Below are 17,550 nucleotides of genomic sequence, written 5' to 3' on the forward strand. Positions count from 1 at the left end.
AATAAATTTTTTCTGCCCCTAGATGTCTTCAGTCTGATGGTAAGCATCATCCAACCGACTCCTGGACCCCCAACCCCTCCCCCCCCCCCCGCCCCCCCGGCCTGTGAATGGACAGTGAGAGGAGAAGCAGCACAGAGATGAGCTCATCTCTCCATCATTCTGCTCTCTCCTCATATCAGCATGCTACTTGTCAGCACATGAACCCACTGATTCTGTGTGCTTCTTCTTCCTCTCACACTCCAGCCATGTTGTATAGGGATTGCAAGGGGCCCATACCAGGTCACATTCAAGAACTAACACTGAATGTGTTTAAAACAACACATGCATAAAAAAAAAATAAAAAAAAAATGTATTTGCAATTACAAGGCTGAGTTTGTGTCTTGTATCTGCCTGGAGTTCAGCTTTAAAAAAAATAAATAAAAAAGGGCAGGAGATGCTCATGTAGACTAAAAGCCACACGCTTTGCATTTGTAGCGATCAGTGTCACAATTACATAACAAACGTTTCCACTCTGAAAACAATTTACGTCTTCCCTTCCAGGATCCGAGATGAACTCTCCAGACTAAGCTCTGCTGTACAATGAACAAGTAAAGCCCTCAGTAAGCGGCGGGCGCTCTCCAGGAATCCGTCATCTACAGTCTGATCCTGTGTGCCAAGAATTGGCACTGCTCACCTACGCCAACATCTATAAATCCCTGATAATGCCACTGCCGGGGAAAGCCGGACTACGTCCGAAGAGCTCAAAGAACAACGAATGTCACATAAATCCCCTTCAAAATCAGCCACAACCATTAACGATACAAAAACAAAAATGTTCCTCATAAAAAGGAGAACTTTTAGTGGTCACAGACCGTCCCCCAGGGGGGCTCATCCACCTACCCCGGCCATCCATCCACCTACCCCGGCCATCCATCCACCTACCCCGGCCATTACAGAGAAGCCTCGGCTCGCTACAGTTCCTGCCGGATTACCCGGGAATGAGAATAAACCAGAGGACACTAAAATCCCCCAAAACTCACATTTCAATTGTGAGCAGGCCGGTCCTTTACAGGAATGTGGAAGGCGCACTATGGGATCGTCTTATAAAAACAATTTCTGTATAAATGGGATAAAACATTCGCACAGTTGCAATGAAAAAAAAAAAAAAAACACCCAATATGATTATTCCCTATGAACGTCAGCGCCATCTAGTGGCCATAAAGCAGGATTTTCCTGATTGAGGTATTTTAGGAAAAATATTGCATTATGGTCACTAGATGGTACTTACAAGCATAGGAAATAATCATATTAGATAAAATAGATTGATTTGCAACTCTGCAAATGTTTTTCTCATTAGTACAGTGATTTATTTATTTTAAATAAGATAGACTGCTAGGTGTTTAATCTTCCTGGTAGAGAGAGAGACAGAAGGGCTTTCTCTGGTTTCCTAGAATGTAAATTAAAGTAAATGACTCACTGCTATTCACAAGGTGTAAAAATCACCAGGACAGTAATTGCGAAGAAGAAGAAGGAGAAGGAGAAGGAGAAGGAGAAGGAGAAGGAGAAGGAGAAGGAGAAGGAGAAGGAGAAGGAGAAGGAGAAGGAGAAGGAGAAGGAGAAGGAGAAGGAGAAGGAGAAGGAGAAGGAGAAGGAGAAGGAGAAGGAGAAGGAGAAGGAGAAGGAGAAGGAGAAGGAGAAGGAGAAGGAGAAGGAGAAGGAGAAGGAGAAGGAGAAGGAGAAGGAGAAGGAGAAGGAGAAGGAGAAGGAGAAGGAGAAGGAGAAGGAGAAGGAGAAGGAGAAGGAGAAGGAGAAGAAGGAGAAGGAGAAGGAGAAGGAGAAGGAGAAGGAGAAGGAGAAGGAGAAGGAGAAGGAGAAGGAGAAGGAGAAGGAGAAGGAGAAGGAGAAGGAGAAGGAGAAGGAGAAGGAGAAGAAGGAGAAGGAGAAGGAGAAAAAATAATACCCCCCCAAAAAAAAAATATATGATATATATCACACGCATATATATTTTTTTTAAATAATACACATTAAGTATATATATATATATATATTAAATCATACACAAAATAGTTTTAAAATGACTGTATGATTAATATTTTTTTCAATATATATTGAATATTTTTAGAGAAAAAAAAAAAAAAAAAAAATATATATATATATATATATATATATATATATATATATATATATATATATATATATATATATATATATATATATATATATATATATATATATATATATATATAAAAATCTCACACACACAAAATATACTTTAATATATTAAAATCAATATTTTAAAAATATAATAATACACACAGTATATTATATTTTTATATAAAAATATATTAAATACACATACAGTATTTATATATATATATATATATATATATATATATATATATATATATATACACACACACACACACACACACACACACACATACATATATATACATATATACACACACGTCATTTGATTTAAGAAAGAGCCCTACCAGGGTGATGAATGCTCCAGCTATCCCGGCGGAGTGAGGAATGAGACGTCTCGGATAGCACAACACCTGATAAGTGAGTTGCAGAGGAGGATCCAGGAGGAAGACACCCAGTACATCCAGGTGTGGTCGGTCGGTCAGTCGGGACAAGGAAGCTCAGAATCGGCACACAATGTCTTAGAGGCCAAAACTGCATAACAAGCTATATAAAAACACACACCGCAAACAAAAGAATCCCAAGTGGTTGTTTAGAAGCACTGCAGCCTGTGTGAGAAGGCTGCGATGGAAGCACACATTCCCTGCCTCTGTGCACAGTCCTCTATGCTTATGATAAGATGGGGGGTAGGTGCTCCTCTCCTGTCTCTGTAGCAAAGTCTTGAAGACATTTGTCCCGTCTGAATGATGTAATGGTAAAGGAACGATCGGGCACCTCACACCGCCCCTCGCCCGCAGACATGCTGGGATTTGGAGGTCCGGGCTCCGTGTACTCCAAACATTACATAACCCCTTATAATGTGGATAATAATGTCCAACTGAGACCCCGAGGTGCCCCGACAACAATCTCAGCTACCCAAATCCTGCAACCATCCACCTGAACTACACAGAAGAGGAAAACCTTTATCAAAAAAAATTATTCACCAATTTCTTTTATATGTCATTTATTATTAAAGGAGGAGAAGTACAGGAGGGGCCGGGAGGAGCTGGTTTTGGCTGTACTTCTCCTGTGAATCACAGGAGTGAAGTTTGTTCTGCACTTCTGTGCCCCGTTTTCAGCAGACAGCGGGCTGAAGTCCGCCGCCAGATGACGTCACAGAGCCAGTCCAGGCTCAGGCAAGATCGCGACAATGAAGTCAGGATCCACCCACATGCCTGGACCGGTGTCTTGTCAAATAGCGTCCTCCATCAGATAGTGTCCCCTGTGTACTGCGCATGCGCAGTACACAGGAACACAGATTCCGAAAATTGCCGAGGATGAACGGCGCCTGCGCCGTGAGTCCAGGTTCTATCCCCACCATCCAAGTGAACATAGAGTTAGAATAAAAAAGAGCCTCTAAGATTCACAACCCTATGTCCGCTTGGATGGTGGGGCTACCACCTCCACTCACGGCGCAGGTGGCGTTCAGCTTCAGAGATTTTCCGAAGCTTCGTCTGCTCCGTACTGCGCATGCGCAGTACGGAGCGGACACCATTTGATGGGCGGACTCTATTAGGCAGAACACCGGCACCCAGCTCAGCGAGCCGCTGAGAGGCTGAGAGGGCCGCTCCCGCCCCCCTCCACAGCTCTGCCAGCCGCTGAGAGGGCCGCTCCCGCCCCCCTCCACAGCTCTGCCAGCCGCTGAGAGGGCCGCTCCCGCCCCCCTCCACAGCTCTGCCAGCCGCTGAGAGGGCCGCTCCCGCCCCCCTCCACAGCTCTGCCAGCCGCTGAGAGGGCCGCTCCCGCCCCCCTCCACAGCTCTGCCAGCCGCTGAGAGGGCCGCTCCCGCCCCCCTCCACAGCTCTGCCAGCCGCTGAGAGGGCCGCTCCCGCCCCCTCCACAGCTCTGCTAGCCGCTGAGAGGCTGAAACGTCTGCTCCCGCCCCCCTCCACAGTTCTCCGAGCAACTTAGAAGGCCGCTCCCACCCCCCTCCACAGCTCAGCGAGCCACTGGGAGGCTGAGACAGCCGCCCCCCCCCCTCCACAGCTCAGCAAGTCACTGAGAGGCTGAGACAGCCACTCCCGCCCCCCCCCCCTCCACAGCTTAGCGAGCCACTGAGATGGCCACTCCGTGCAATTGTCAGTCAAAGCGACGCAGTGCCGCATCGCAAAAAGTGCTCTGGTCAGGAAGGGGGTAAAATCTTCCGGGGCTGAAGCAGTTAAAGGCACTAATTGCGTAACGAGGTAGGTACTATAGAAAAAAAAAAAAATTACGTAAAAACAAAAGAAATAAATACAAAAAAAAAAAAAACGTATATCAAATTGCATCATAAGTAAAAGCATCTCCTTCTTCAGGGGTATTTTCAGGATAGATCGTCCCTCAAATATCTATTTGTGGGGGGGGGGGGTGAATAAAAATAAAAGCTTTGCACGACCGCGCAATTATCAGTCAAAGCGACGCAGTGCCAAAAATTTTAAAAAGTACTCTGGTCAGGAGGGGGGGGGGGGGTAAAATCTTCCGGGGCTGAAGCCGTTAAAGTGCCCCAGCCCTTCCGAGCTCGTGCGCAGAAGTGAACGCATTTATAAGTGGCGTTTCACGACTTCACGGCGTTCAAACCACACACGTGAGGTATTGCCGCAGGCGTTAAATCAAGAGCAATGATTCTAGCTCTAGACCTCCTCTGTTACTGTAAACCGGCAACCTGTAAAAAGGTTTAAAGCGACGCCTATGGAGATTTTTAAGTCCCGAAGTTTGGCGCCATTCCCCGAGCGTGCGCAATCTTAAAGCGTATCCATTTACGTGCCGTAACATCATCTTTCAAATTATACAAAAAAATTGGGCTAACTTTACTGGTTTTTTTTTTAATTCATGAAAGCGTTGTTTTTTTCCCCGAAAAAATAAAATAAAAAATAAAAAAATAAAAAAATCGCATTTAAAAAAATTGCTCCGCAAATGCAGTGTGTCATAAAAAATGGCAACAACTGCCATTTTATTCCCCAGGGTCCCTACTTAAAAATATATACTGTATATAATGTTTGGGGGTTCTGAGTAAATTTTCTAGCAAAAAAACACAAAAAATATGATTTTTACAGAGAAATGCCAGAACTGGCGCAGTAGGGAAGTCGTTTATTCTTCAGCTTTAACTCTTCGCTCACTGTTGAGGTTCTCAATGGAACGGCTTGCTCTACAGATAGGAATAACGGCGACCAAGTCAGGATAAGGGGTGATTATTGCTAGCCAAGCATTACCGCACATCGCCTGTAAATATCCAAATCACAAAATGAAAAATCAACAACTTCTAAAAAACAAAAAAAGGTTCACAATAACCGAATGCTCTATAAAATTTCCTCTAGGAGCCGTACAAAGGATTTCTCCTCTCTTATCCCCCCCCCATGTTCTCTAAGGTAGGAGGGGAGGGAGGGGTATTAGCAGCATGTGCTGTTCTCTGAGTCTCCTGGCTTAGAAAAGCATGTCAGCTTCACGTGAACATCCGAGCGCCGCAGTCTGTGGAGAGGGGAGGACCAATGAGCTGATCAGCCCGACAGCCGCCTCTCTCATTGGCTCCCAAGGAGAAAAAAAAAATGACAATCTCCTGCATGTGTTTGGCACAGGTGGCGGCGCTCCTCACGCCCCCCCCCCCCCACCCCACCACCACCACCGACCAGCAAAAAACACAGAAAAGGCATGTTTTACCCGCATTGGAAGTCTGATTCATCGCAATCCATGTGATAGCGGCTCTGAATCAACACTTGCCGCTGACACGAGAGGAACAAAAGGCGCCGCTGGAATATTCCCGAGAGTGGAAGAATGCTTCAACAGATCCTAGCATGCTGCCAGCCAAGCTGGAAGTTGTAGTTCCTCCGCAAGCAGGACTGCTGCTGGACAACCCTCAGGAGCTAGGGGTTTATTTATTTAGTTTTTTTTTTTGTTTTTTTGTCTCGTGGTGTAGTGACACACACTCGAAAACTTAACACCCGATGCAAAAAAAAAAAAAATAATAATAATAATAATAATAAAAAAGCGTCCAAATGAATGGGGAGGGGCAACTACATGGCAAATGAGGTTCAATGTAGGAAAAAATGTTAAATAATGCATTTGGGTAGCAAAAATATAAATGCCATCTATAGACTGGGGGGGGGGGAGAACCTCTGGGGGGGATCTAGGATGGAAAAGGACCTGGGGGTCCTAGTAGATGATAGGCTCAGCAATGCCAAGCTGCTGCTAACAAAGCAAACAGAATATTGGCATTAAAAAAGGGATCAACTACAGAGATAAAACGAGAATTCTCCCGCTCTACAAGACTCTGGTCCGGCCGCACCTGGAGTATACTGTCCAGTTCTGGGCACCAGTCCTCAGGAAGGATGTACTGGAAATGGAGCGACTACAAAGAAGGGCAACAAAGCTAATAAAGAGTCTGGAGGATATTAGTTATGAGGAAAGGTTGGGAGCCCTGAACTTATTCTCTCTGGAGAAGAGACGCGATATGATTTTGATATACAAATACCGGACTGGTGACCCCACAATATACAAATACCGGACTGGTGACCCCACAATATACAAATACCGGACTGGTGACCCCACAATATACAAATACCGGACTGGTGACCCCACAATATACAAATACCGGACTGGTGACCCCACAATATACAAATACCGGACTGGTGACCCCACAATAGAGAGAAAACTTTTTCGCAGAAGGAAGTTTAATAAGACTTGTGGCCACTCATTAAAATTAGAAAAAGAGAGGTTTAACCTTAAACTACGTAGAGGGTTCTTTACTGTAAGAGCAGCAAGGATGTGGAATTCCCTTCCACAGGTGGTGGTCTCAGCCGGGAGCATCGATAGATTCAAGAAACTATTATGCTGCGTAGACACAATCAGAATTTTGGCCAGAAAAAGCTCTGATAGTTTTCCCAACGGAATTCCACTCAAGCTGTCTTGCCTACACGCGGTCACACCAAATTCCGACCGTCAAGAACGCGGTGACGTACAACACGTATGACGGGACTAGTTCAATGGCCAGTAGCCAATAGCTTCCGTCTCGTAGTTGAATCTGAGCACGCGTGAGTTTTTGCACGTCGGAGAACACAAAAAAATGCACAGGGTTTCCCCTGTTTCCCTGAAAATAAGACCTAGCGTGATTGTTGGTGATGGCTGAAATATAAGCCCTACCCCGCCAAATAAGCCCTTGTAGGTCTTATTTTCAGGGTGGGGCTTATTTTCAGGGAAACAGGGTAGGGCTTATTTGGGGTAGGGCTTATATTGCAGCCATCACCGACAATCACGCTAGGTCTTATTTTCAGGGAAACAGGGTATGGTCCTCCTCTGAAGAGGAAGGGCCCTTGCCCTGATCCCCCGGGGTGCAAAGCTCCTGCCAAAAACCAAAAAAAAACATATCAACCCCAAGTACTAGGTTTGGCTCCCCCCTCAAAGAGAGACCCCATTGAAGGGGGGAGAACCTGACCAGAAGGCCACATGTCCTCAAATTTAATTTTTTTAAAAAGGGTCCTGCACCATTTTGGCGGGAATGTGATGCGATTTCAGCTGTACAGTTTGTATGGCTGAGATCGCATAGACATCGCATACGATCTAAACAGCAATGCTTCGCGAATCACATGCAATGTCTGGCATTGCACTAGTGTGGACCGGGCCTCAGATGTTTCAATTTGTATGTTATCAGGCAGGCCCTTGTACTACATTGTTTTGGTAAATCTAAAAAGGAAATCAGTCTAAAGTTGTATACAGTAATACCTTGGTTTGAGAGCGTTCTGCAAGACAAGCAACATTTTTAAATTAATTGTGACTTGATATACAAGCGATGACTTGATATACAAGTAGTGTGATGTCACAACGGAGTATAAAAGAGAAGAGAGGTGCCTCTAAGTGTAGCAATATATGGTTACATTTAATGAAGGTGCAACACTTAGCAACATATTGCTACACTTAGAGACGCCCCTCTTCTTTTATACTCCTGCTGGATTTTGCTTCTAATCCCCTTGTGGAGGCTTCCATTTGTGGATGGACATTTTATGGTTACACAACCAATCACATTGCTATAATCTTTTTATGTGGACTATAAAATGAAGGACTTATAAATAAATGGTTGTGGAACAAATCATTTGAGTTTCCATTGTTTCTTATGGGGAAATTCGCTTTGATATACAAGTGCTTTGTATTACAAGCATGCTTCCGGAATGAATTCTGCTCGCCATCCAAGGTTTTTCTTGTAGTGTATATGGGGTCTTATACATTTACAGAAGAGCCCATCCCCTGGTTCCTTACATCTGCTGAACCCATCCGATCAGCCCTTGGATCCTACTTGACCCCGTCCTCCTTAGGTGGTGACTCACGCCATGGATGGGGTTAAGTGACAGCTTGTCAGGTCCCCCCCCCCCCCCCCCGAAGCAACGCTCTGAGGACACGGCTAAGCAGTCCACTGAGACATGTTGTCATGTGTCCCCTCCATGCAGGGTGCATGACCCCTCCACTTAGTTATCAGAAAACATCCAGCACCTCCAAAAGGAAGCAGCTTACCCCTCCCCCCCCCCCTCAATTTACTTAGGCTCCCCCCGTAAGCCCAGTCAGACAGCAGATGAAGCCACAGACAAAAGGAGGAAGAACTGGTACCCGGGCACAGACCATGCAAGCCGTATACCACCTATGTGCCATGTGTAGCAACTTTACCCAGTATGCATATAAAACAATCATATATAAATCACATAGCCATAAAAAATAAAATAAAAATTATATATATATATATATATATATATATATATATATATATATATATATATATATATATATATATATATATATATATATATTTTTTATTTTATTTTTTTTATTTTTTTCTTCTAAAAATAATGTAATAAAAATATAATATAAAAAGAATAGAATATATAATAAAAATAATATAACATATAATAAAAATATAGAGTCGTAGTCATGAGCTCACTCAATAAATCAGTGCAAAGTACATACAATTCCCCAGCCAAAAGTCATGTATTTTAAATGCACCAGTTGGGATCTAAGGTGCATACATTTGCAGATATGTCCTAAAAACAAAAAAAAACAAAGTGAGGTCCGGCTCCAAAAATCAATGACATTTACCAACACCCGGACATACAAAGGCAACGAGTCTCATGAAAAATGGAGGATCTTCCAGTCCCTTTAAAGTTACAGTAGCATCACAGAGATGGAAACTCACCCAGAACAGCTGAAGACCAGAAGACGTGTGTCAAACATTCATAAGACAAAACTGTCAATCCTGTATTATGCCCCTCCCAATCCTGTATTATGCCCCCTCCCAATCCTGTATTATGCCCCTCCCCTCACACACACCCCTATGCCGGTGAGAAACTGCTTGAGTCGCTTGCAAAAAAAACAAAAAAAGAAAAAAACAAACCAAGGACTATGACAACCAATCAGCTTTCAGTTCGCTGGTTGTGTTGAATGAACTCGGTCGGGTCCCTTCACAAGGATGGCCAGGTCACCGAGCTCGTCAGTTCTGAATGGACCTCAATGTCCTCACAGCTTTCATAGATGGGAAACAGAACTGGGAACATTAGATTGTAAGCTCTATGGGCCATGGACAGCCCAGTTATGCGTGTTCAATCCCTGCACAACACACACCGCATAATGGATGGAAAAGTAACAAAGTACAACATTTCATAAACCACATGGATACATTGTATCAGATATAGAGATATATAGACACATGGATACATTGTATCAGATATAGAGATATATAGACACATGGATACATTGTATCAGATATAGAGATATATAGACACATGGATACATTGTATCAGATATAGAGATATATAGACACATGGATACATTGTATCAGATATAGATATAGATATAGATATGGATACATTGTATCAGATATAGAGATATAGACACATGGGCTGCCTATGGCTGAGCCCGGCTCTTGTGCCCACTGACAGGACATTAGATTGTCAGCTCCTGTGCAGCCACAGAACAATACACAATAGGATGGATCTGTATAAATAGCCAATAACACAACACCACAGCACTCCGACAGGAAGGATTAGAACAACTGCACTACAAATATTAGAGTGTAAGCTCCTGTTTCTCAGGGGAGGGATGGGGGGGCAAGATTTGGGCAGGGGATTTGTGCTTGGTGGCGAGATTGGGGGGGGGGTTTTGTGCTGGGAGGTGTGATGGGGGTGGGATTTGTCCTGGGAGGGTGTATGGGAGGGGGGGGAGATTTGTCCTGGGAGGGTGTAGGGGGGGGGGGATTTGTCCTGGGAGGGTGTAGGGGGGGGGGGATTTGTCCTGGGAGGGTGTATGGGAGGGGGAAATTTGTCCTGGGAGGGGGTATGGGGGAGGGGGATTTGTCCTGGGAGGGGGTATGGGGGAGGGGGATTTGTCCTGGGAGGGGGGTATGGGGGAGGGGGATTTGTCCTGGGAGGGGGTATGGGGGAGGGGGATTTGTCCTGGGAGGGGGTATGGGGGAGGGGGATTTGTCCTGGGAGGGGGTATGGAGGGGGGGGATTTGTCCTGGGAGGGGGTATGGAGGGGGGGGAGTTGTCCTGGGAGGGGGGGGGGATTTGTCCTGGGAGGGGGGGGGGATTTGTCCTGGGAGGGGGGGGGGATTTGTCCTGGGAGGGGGTATGGAGGGGGGGGGGGATTTGTCCTGGGAGGGGGATTTGTCCTGGGAGGGGGATTTGTCCTGGGAGGGTGTATGGGGGGGGGAATTTGTCCTGGGAGTGGATATGGGGAGGGGGGATTTGTCCTGGGAGGGTGTTGGGGAGGGGGGATTTGTCCTGGGAGGGGTTATGGGGGGGGGGGATTTGTCCTGGGAGGGGGTATGGGGGGATTTGTCCTGGGAGGGGGTATGGGGGGATTTGTCCTGGGAGGGGGTATGGAGGGGGGGATTTGTCCTGGGAGGGGGGATTTGTCCTGGGAGGGGGATTTGTCCTGGGAGGGGGATTTGTCCTGGGAGGGGGTATGGAGGGGGGGGGGGATTTGTCCTGGGAGGGGGGATTTGTCCTGGGAGGGGGTATGGGGGGGATGACATCTTATAATCTGCAGAGATCCCAACACTTCACTTATGACAACTCAGGACTTCCTGTCTGTGTGGAAATCTCTAATAGATTATCAATCATACAGAGAGGGAGAGAAGAGACAGAGATAGGCCTCTTTCACACTGACGTCCCGTTCAGGTCCGCCTGTCAGTTTTTCAGGCGGACCTGAACGGGTGCTCCATAGAGGTCTATGGAGCGTCGGATGTCAGCGGTGACATGTCCGCTGACATCCGACCCGCTCCGATCCGAAAAAGTGTAACGGAGGAAAAAGCTATTTTTTCCATCCGTCTGCGGATCGGATCGGGTGACGACGGGGCACTGCGGTCCGTCGTCATCCGATCTCCCATAGGGGAGAGCGGCGCTGTGACAGGTCCGTCCCTGTGCAGTGTGCAGAGACGGAGCTGTCATCTCCCTGCTCAGCGGGGATCGGCGGAGTGATCCCCGCTGAGCAAACGGACATCCACGGGGCGGATCAGAACTGATCCGCCCCGTGTGAAAGGACCCCTAGAAAGAGGAGAGGAGAGGAGAGGAGAGGAGAGCCTCGGCTCTATTCACACCTTGCCGCTTTTTTAGCGCATCTCAAAAGTTCCAAAATGCCCAACAAGCAAAATCCCATTCATTTCATTTCATTTCATTTAAATTTCATTTCAATGGCCCTGTTCACACACAGGAGCGCTCCGTCCTCCTGAAGCTCAATACAGGAGCTCCTCTCTGGGCAGATTAGAGGAGATCTACACTGGTGACCTCTGACCTGTACAAAATCACCACAACTTCCCACCTGATACTCAGGTGTGACTGCAATAAAGGGAGTGGAAAGAAAAGGAGAGGAGAAAAGAGCCACATGAAAGAGGAGAAGAGCAGAGCCACGGGGAGGAGGCGAAGAAGAGCGCCGTGGGGAGCAAGGGGAGAGGAGACGGGCGCCACGGGGAGCAAGGGGAGAGGAGAAGGGCGCCACGGGGAGAGGAGAAGGGCGCCACGGGGAGCAAGGGGAGAGGAGAAGGGCGCCACGGGGAGCAAGGGGAGAGGAGAAGGGCGCCACGGGGAGCAAGGGGAGAGGAGAAGGGCGCCAAGGGGAGAGAGAAGGGCGCCACGGAGAGCAAGGGGAGAGGAGAAGGGCGCCACGGGGAGCAAGGGGAGAGGAGAAGGGCGCCACGGGGAGCAAGGGGAGAGGAGAAGGGCGCCACGGGGAGCAAGGGGAGAGGAGAAGGGCGCCACGGGGAGAGGAGAAGGGCGCCACGGGGAGCAAGGGGAGAGGAGAAGGGCGCAACGGGGAGCAAGGGGAGAGGAGAAGGGCGCAACGGGGAGCAAGGGGAGAGGAGAAGGGCGCCACGGGGAGCAAGGGGAGAGGAGAAGGGCGCCACGGGGAGCAAGGGGAGAGGAGAAGGGCGCCACGGGGAGCAAGGGGAGAGGAGAAGGGCACCACGGGGAGAGGAGAAGGGCGCCACGGGGAGCAAGGGGAGAGGAGAAGGGCGCCACGGGGAGAGGAGGAGGGCGCCACGGGGAGAGGAGGAGGGCGCCACGGGGAGAGGAGGAGGGCGCCACGGGGAGAGGAGGAGGGCGCCACGGGGAGCAAGGGGAGAGGAGAAGGGCGCCACGGGGAGAGGAGAAGGGCGCCACGGGGAGCAAGGGGAGAGGAGAAGGGCGCCACGGGGAGAGGAGAAGGGCGCCACGGGGAGCAAGGGGAGAGGAGAAGGGCGCCACGGGGAGAGGAGGAGGGCGCCACAGGGAGAGGAGGAGGGCGCCACGGGGAGAGGAGGAGGGCGCCACGGGGAGAGGAGGAGGGCGCCACGGGGAGCAAGGGGAGAGGATTAGGGCGCCACGGGGAGCAAGGGGAGAGGATTAGGGCGCCAAGGGGAGAGGAGAAGGGCGCCACGGGGAGCAAGGGGAGAGGAGAAGGGCGCAACGGGGAGCAAGGGGAGAGGAGAAGGGCGCAACGGGGAGCAAGGGGAGAGGAGAAGGGCACCACGGGGAGCAAGGGGAGAGGAGAAGGGCGCCACGGGGAGCAAGGGGAGAGGAGAAGGGCGCCACGGGGAGAGGAGAAGGGCGCCACGGGGAGCAAGGGGAGAGGAGAAGGGCGCCACGGGGAGAGGAGAAGGGCGCCACGGGGAGAGGAGGAGGGCGCCACGGGGAGAGGAGGAGGGCGCCACGGGGAGAGGAGGAGGGCGCCACGGGGAGAGGAGGAGGGCGCCACGGGGAGAGGAGGAGGGCGCCACGGGGAGCAAGGGGAGAGGATTAGGGCGCCACGGGGAGCAAGGGGAGAGGATTAGGGCGCCAAGGGGAGAGGAGAAGGGCGCCACGGGGAGCAAGGGGAGAGGAGAAGGGCGCCACAGGGAGGAAGAGGAGAGGAGCAAGAGGAGAAGAGCGCCACGGGGCGGAAGAGGAGTAGAAGAGCACCACAGATTTTTGTCCTCTCTCTGGTCGGGGGGGACACAAAAGTGACAACAGTAAACCTTCCAGGTGTCCCCAGAGCAGGAAGTGCTGGAGATTCCTCAGTGGGGACACCTCTCCATTATAAGGAATGTCTTTCCTGATGATGGGGGGGGGAGGGGAGAACAGGGTCAGCACACACAGTACGGGGCCGGTGATGTGTAGTGTGGAGGGTCCCCGGACATCACCCCGGGGGAAGGTCTCTCTCTTACCCGCCGGTCTCTCCGCTCTCCTCTCTTCCTATGGGCTCCCCATCTTCTCTCCACACACAACACACATTCCCCCTGCAACGTGACAGCGACACGCCCTCCCGCGCCTCATTGGCCCGCCGGCCCGCGCCGCCGCAGATCGATTGGCCGGGGGGCGGGGCCGGGAAGGATTGTGACGGGCGGCCATTGGTGCAGGCAGACCGTCACCTGGCCGGGCACGTTACATAACAGCTGAGCGCTGGGGACCAGGAAAAGGGGGGCGGGGAGATGCGGAGGCACGCCCCGTGTCGCGCAAGGAGGGCCCCGCCCACCAGAGCGCTCCGTGTACGAGGACCTGTTGTCTTCAATGTGATCTCCACCATCCTTCTACTGATACAGAGCGGACCAATCCGGACCCTTCCCTCTCCTACATGTGCCAATCATCATTGTGTGCTAGGAAATTACAACCCCCGAACATTGTATACAGTATATGTTTTTTTTAAGCAGGGACCCTGGGGAATAAAATGGCGTTTGTTGCAATTTTTTATTTCACACGGTATTTTTTTTTTTTAATTACTTAAGGACCAAGCCTCTTTCTGAGATTTGTTGTTTACAAGTTAAAAACATATTTATTTTGGTAAAAAATTACTTAGAACCCCCAAACATTATCATTTTTGTTTTTCTAACACCCTAGAGAATAAAATGGGGGTCGTTGCAATACTTTCTATCACACCGTATTTGCGCAGCGGCCTTACAAGCGCCATTTTTTTCTGAAAAAAAATACAAGTTTTTGAATTAAAAAAAAAAACACAGTAAAGTTAGCCCAATTTGTTTTGTATAATGTTAAAGCGGAGGTCCACCCTAAAATGGACCTCCGCTCATCGGAATCCCCCCCCCCTCCGGCGCCACAATCGGCACCTTTCAGGGGGGAGGGGGGTGCAGTTACCTGGATAATCCAGGTAACTGCACCCACTTCTGGGATAGCTCTCTGCGGAACGGGGCGTACGTTCCGCAAGCGCCCGCCCCCTTCAGCAAGTGCCCCGCTGCCTGCTGGGAAACACACAGCTCCCAGAGGCAGCGGGGACCGTCCGGATTGCGCCGCGCGGCTCGCGCATGCGCAGTAGGGAACCGGGAAATGAAGCCGAAAGGCTCCATTTCCTGATTCCCATACCCAAGATGGCGGCGGGACCCGGCAGCCGAGCGAGCGATCGGCTTCGGGTGCCGACATCGCGGGCGCGCTGGACAGGTAAGTGTCACTATTTAAAAGTCAGCAGCTGCAGTATTTGTAGCTGCTGGCTTTTAAAAAAAAAAAAAAAAAAAACGCGGAGTCCCGGTGGACTCCCGCTTTACGCCGAGTAAATAGATACCTCACATGTCACGCTTCAAAATTGCGCCCGCTCGTGGAATGGCGCCAAACTTACAGTAACAGAGGAGGTCTAGAGCTAGAATCATTGCTCTCGTTTTAATGATCGCGGCGATACCTCACGTGTGTGGTTTAAACGCCGTTTACATATGCGGGCGCAACTTCTAAATGCATTTGTGAGCTCGGAGGGCTGGGGCGCTTTAAATTTTCTTTTTTATTTTCTTTTTTTTTATATATATTCAATAGTTTTATTAACTTTTTTTTTCTTTTTTTAATATATTCAATAGTTTCATTAATTTTCTTTTTTTTTTTTAAATATATTCAAATTTACTTCCGTTTCTAGTCCCGTCGTAACTCACCACGTTCAAAATGAACGGACTTTAGTCTGTGTGTGGGCAAGTCCGTTCATTTGGAAGTGTGTCGTAGCGCCGTCGAAAGTCCGTCGGGAAGACCGTCGGACCTCGTCTGCCGGGAAGTCCAGTCGTGTGTGGGCAAGTCCGTTCGTTCGGAAAGTCCGTTGGGAAGTTTGTCGGACCTAGTCTGCTGGAAAGTCTGGTCGTGTGTATGCGGCATAAGGGTCCATTCCATCCGGAGAGTGGGGGGGACACAGGAGGGGGTGTTGCGCACCTCAAATTTTTTTGGAGCACTTTGTGGATTGGAGCACATCGTTCACTTTTATATGGACGTTCACTTATGAATTGTATTATATGGTTATCTTAGGTATTGTTTATTAATGCCAGCGCTGTAATATATATATTTTTTGTTCATTTTTTGCGATACGGCACTGCGTTATTTTAACTGACAATTGCGCGATCGTGCAACGCTGTACAGAAACAAAATTGACATCCTTTTTTCCCCCCTCAAATAGAGCTCTTTTTTTTGGTGGTATTTGATCAACTCGTTTTTTTGGGGGGAGGGTTTTTGCGCTATAAACGAAAAAGGAACAGCAATTTTGAAAAAAAATAAAATAATTCCCAATATTTTGAACTTTTTTCTATAAGAAATATCCCACCCCAAAAAATGTAACAAAAAAACGATTTTTTCCTGAGTTTAGGCCGATATGTATTCTTCTACGTATTTTTGGTAAAAAAAAAGGAAAAAAAAAACCGCAATAAACATATATTGATTGGTTTGCGCAAAAGTTACAACGTCTACAAAATACGGGAGAGATTTGTGGCATTTTTATTATAATTTTTTTACTAGTAATGGCGGCGATCTGCGATTTTTAGTGGGACTGCGACATTGCGGCGGACAGATCGGACACTTTGAAAAAAAAAAATTTGGGACCATTGACAATTATACAACAATCAGTGCTATAAAAATGCACTGCTTACTGTATAAATGTCACTGGCAGGGAAGGAGGTAACACTAGGGGGCGATCAAGGGGTTAAGTGTGTTCCCTACAGATTGCTTTCTAACTGTGGAGGGAGGGGGGGACTGACAGGGAATACAGAGAGAGATCGCTGTTCCGGATCACTAGGGACAGCAGATCTTTCTCTACCTCCCTGACAGAACGGAGATCTGTATGTTTACATTGACAGATCCCCGTTCTGCCTCTCTGAGGAGTGACCGTGGGTCTCTAGCGAATATCGCGACCGCCGGCCACGAGCATCGGCCCCGGTCGCGTGCATCGGCCCGGCCGCACGCATCGGCTCTGTCACCCGCTACAGCTCTTAAAGCGCCCGCCGTACAGCTACGGCGAGATTCCCGCAGCGCTGCCAACCTGCCGCCGTATATATAACGACGGGGGCTGGTCGGCAAGCAGTTAATAAGCCAGAGGTCAGGAAGTGACGTCAGACGTCGCTCTGGTCCTCCAAGGGCATAGAGCCAAGCAGGGGGCTATCTTGCCCTCACTCAGCTTCCTACCCAGCCATCAGTCCGATCGGTTTCGGGCGTACCGATGGCTCCAGTAAGAAAGGAATTCCGGTAATTTGCAGAGATTTCTTCTCACTTCCTGTTTGCCTATGGTACAGGAAGTGAAGGGAAATCTCCACAATGGGACACAGATGGGGAAAAAAATTAATAAAAACAACCCTGCCTTGCTTTATCCAAAATGAAAAAAAAAGTTTTGCTTACAGTTTTACCTTAATTTGAGTCGTTCTTTGGTGGAAGGTTTTGTGGTAGTAACAAGAAATATACGGCTAAATTAAAAAAAAAAAAAAAAAAAAAAAAAAAAATTTTTTTTTTTACTATTTCGGGCCAACTTTCCATTGATAATAAAAAAAAAAAATCGTGAGATAGCCATCACCATTTACCACCAAAAGAAAACCCAATTTGTCCTGAAAAAATGCGATATAATCCACCTGGATGCACAAAGTCATTATGATGATCTGTACGGTTTTACTAAAACATGTCAAAGTTGCAAACTTGTGCTTAGGCATTAACATTTCTTTTATCCTCAGGTGTGAAGTCG

General features: G+C 48.4%; 1 protein-coding gene across 1 annotated transcript in view; it reads right to left on the reverse strand.

Annotated features, from left to right (window-relative positions):
* PER3 (period circadian regulator 3) overlaps window positions 1-13,910 on the reverse strand; it is a gene marked incomplete in the record, with an annotated part of 94,923 nt that extends 81,013 nt beyond the window's left edge. The window contains 1 exon segment of the mRNA XM_077458240.1: window positions 13,799-13,910.
* Between the last annotated feature and the right edge of the window lie 3,640 nt (window positions 13,911-17,550).

Source organism: Lithobates pipiens, unplaced genomic scaffold (assembly GCF_037356315.1).
Source record: "Lithobates pipiens isolate NorthernLeopardFrog02 unplaced genomic scaffold, aLitPip1_a1.2 Scaffold_27, whole genome shotgun sequence".
Classification (NCBI taxonomy): domain Eukaryota; kingdom Metazoa; phylum Chordata; class Amphibia; order Anura; family Ranidae; genus Lithobates; species Lithobates pipiens.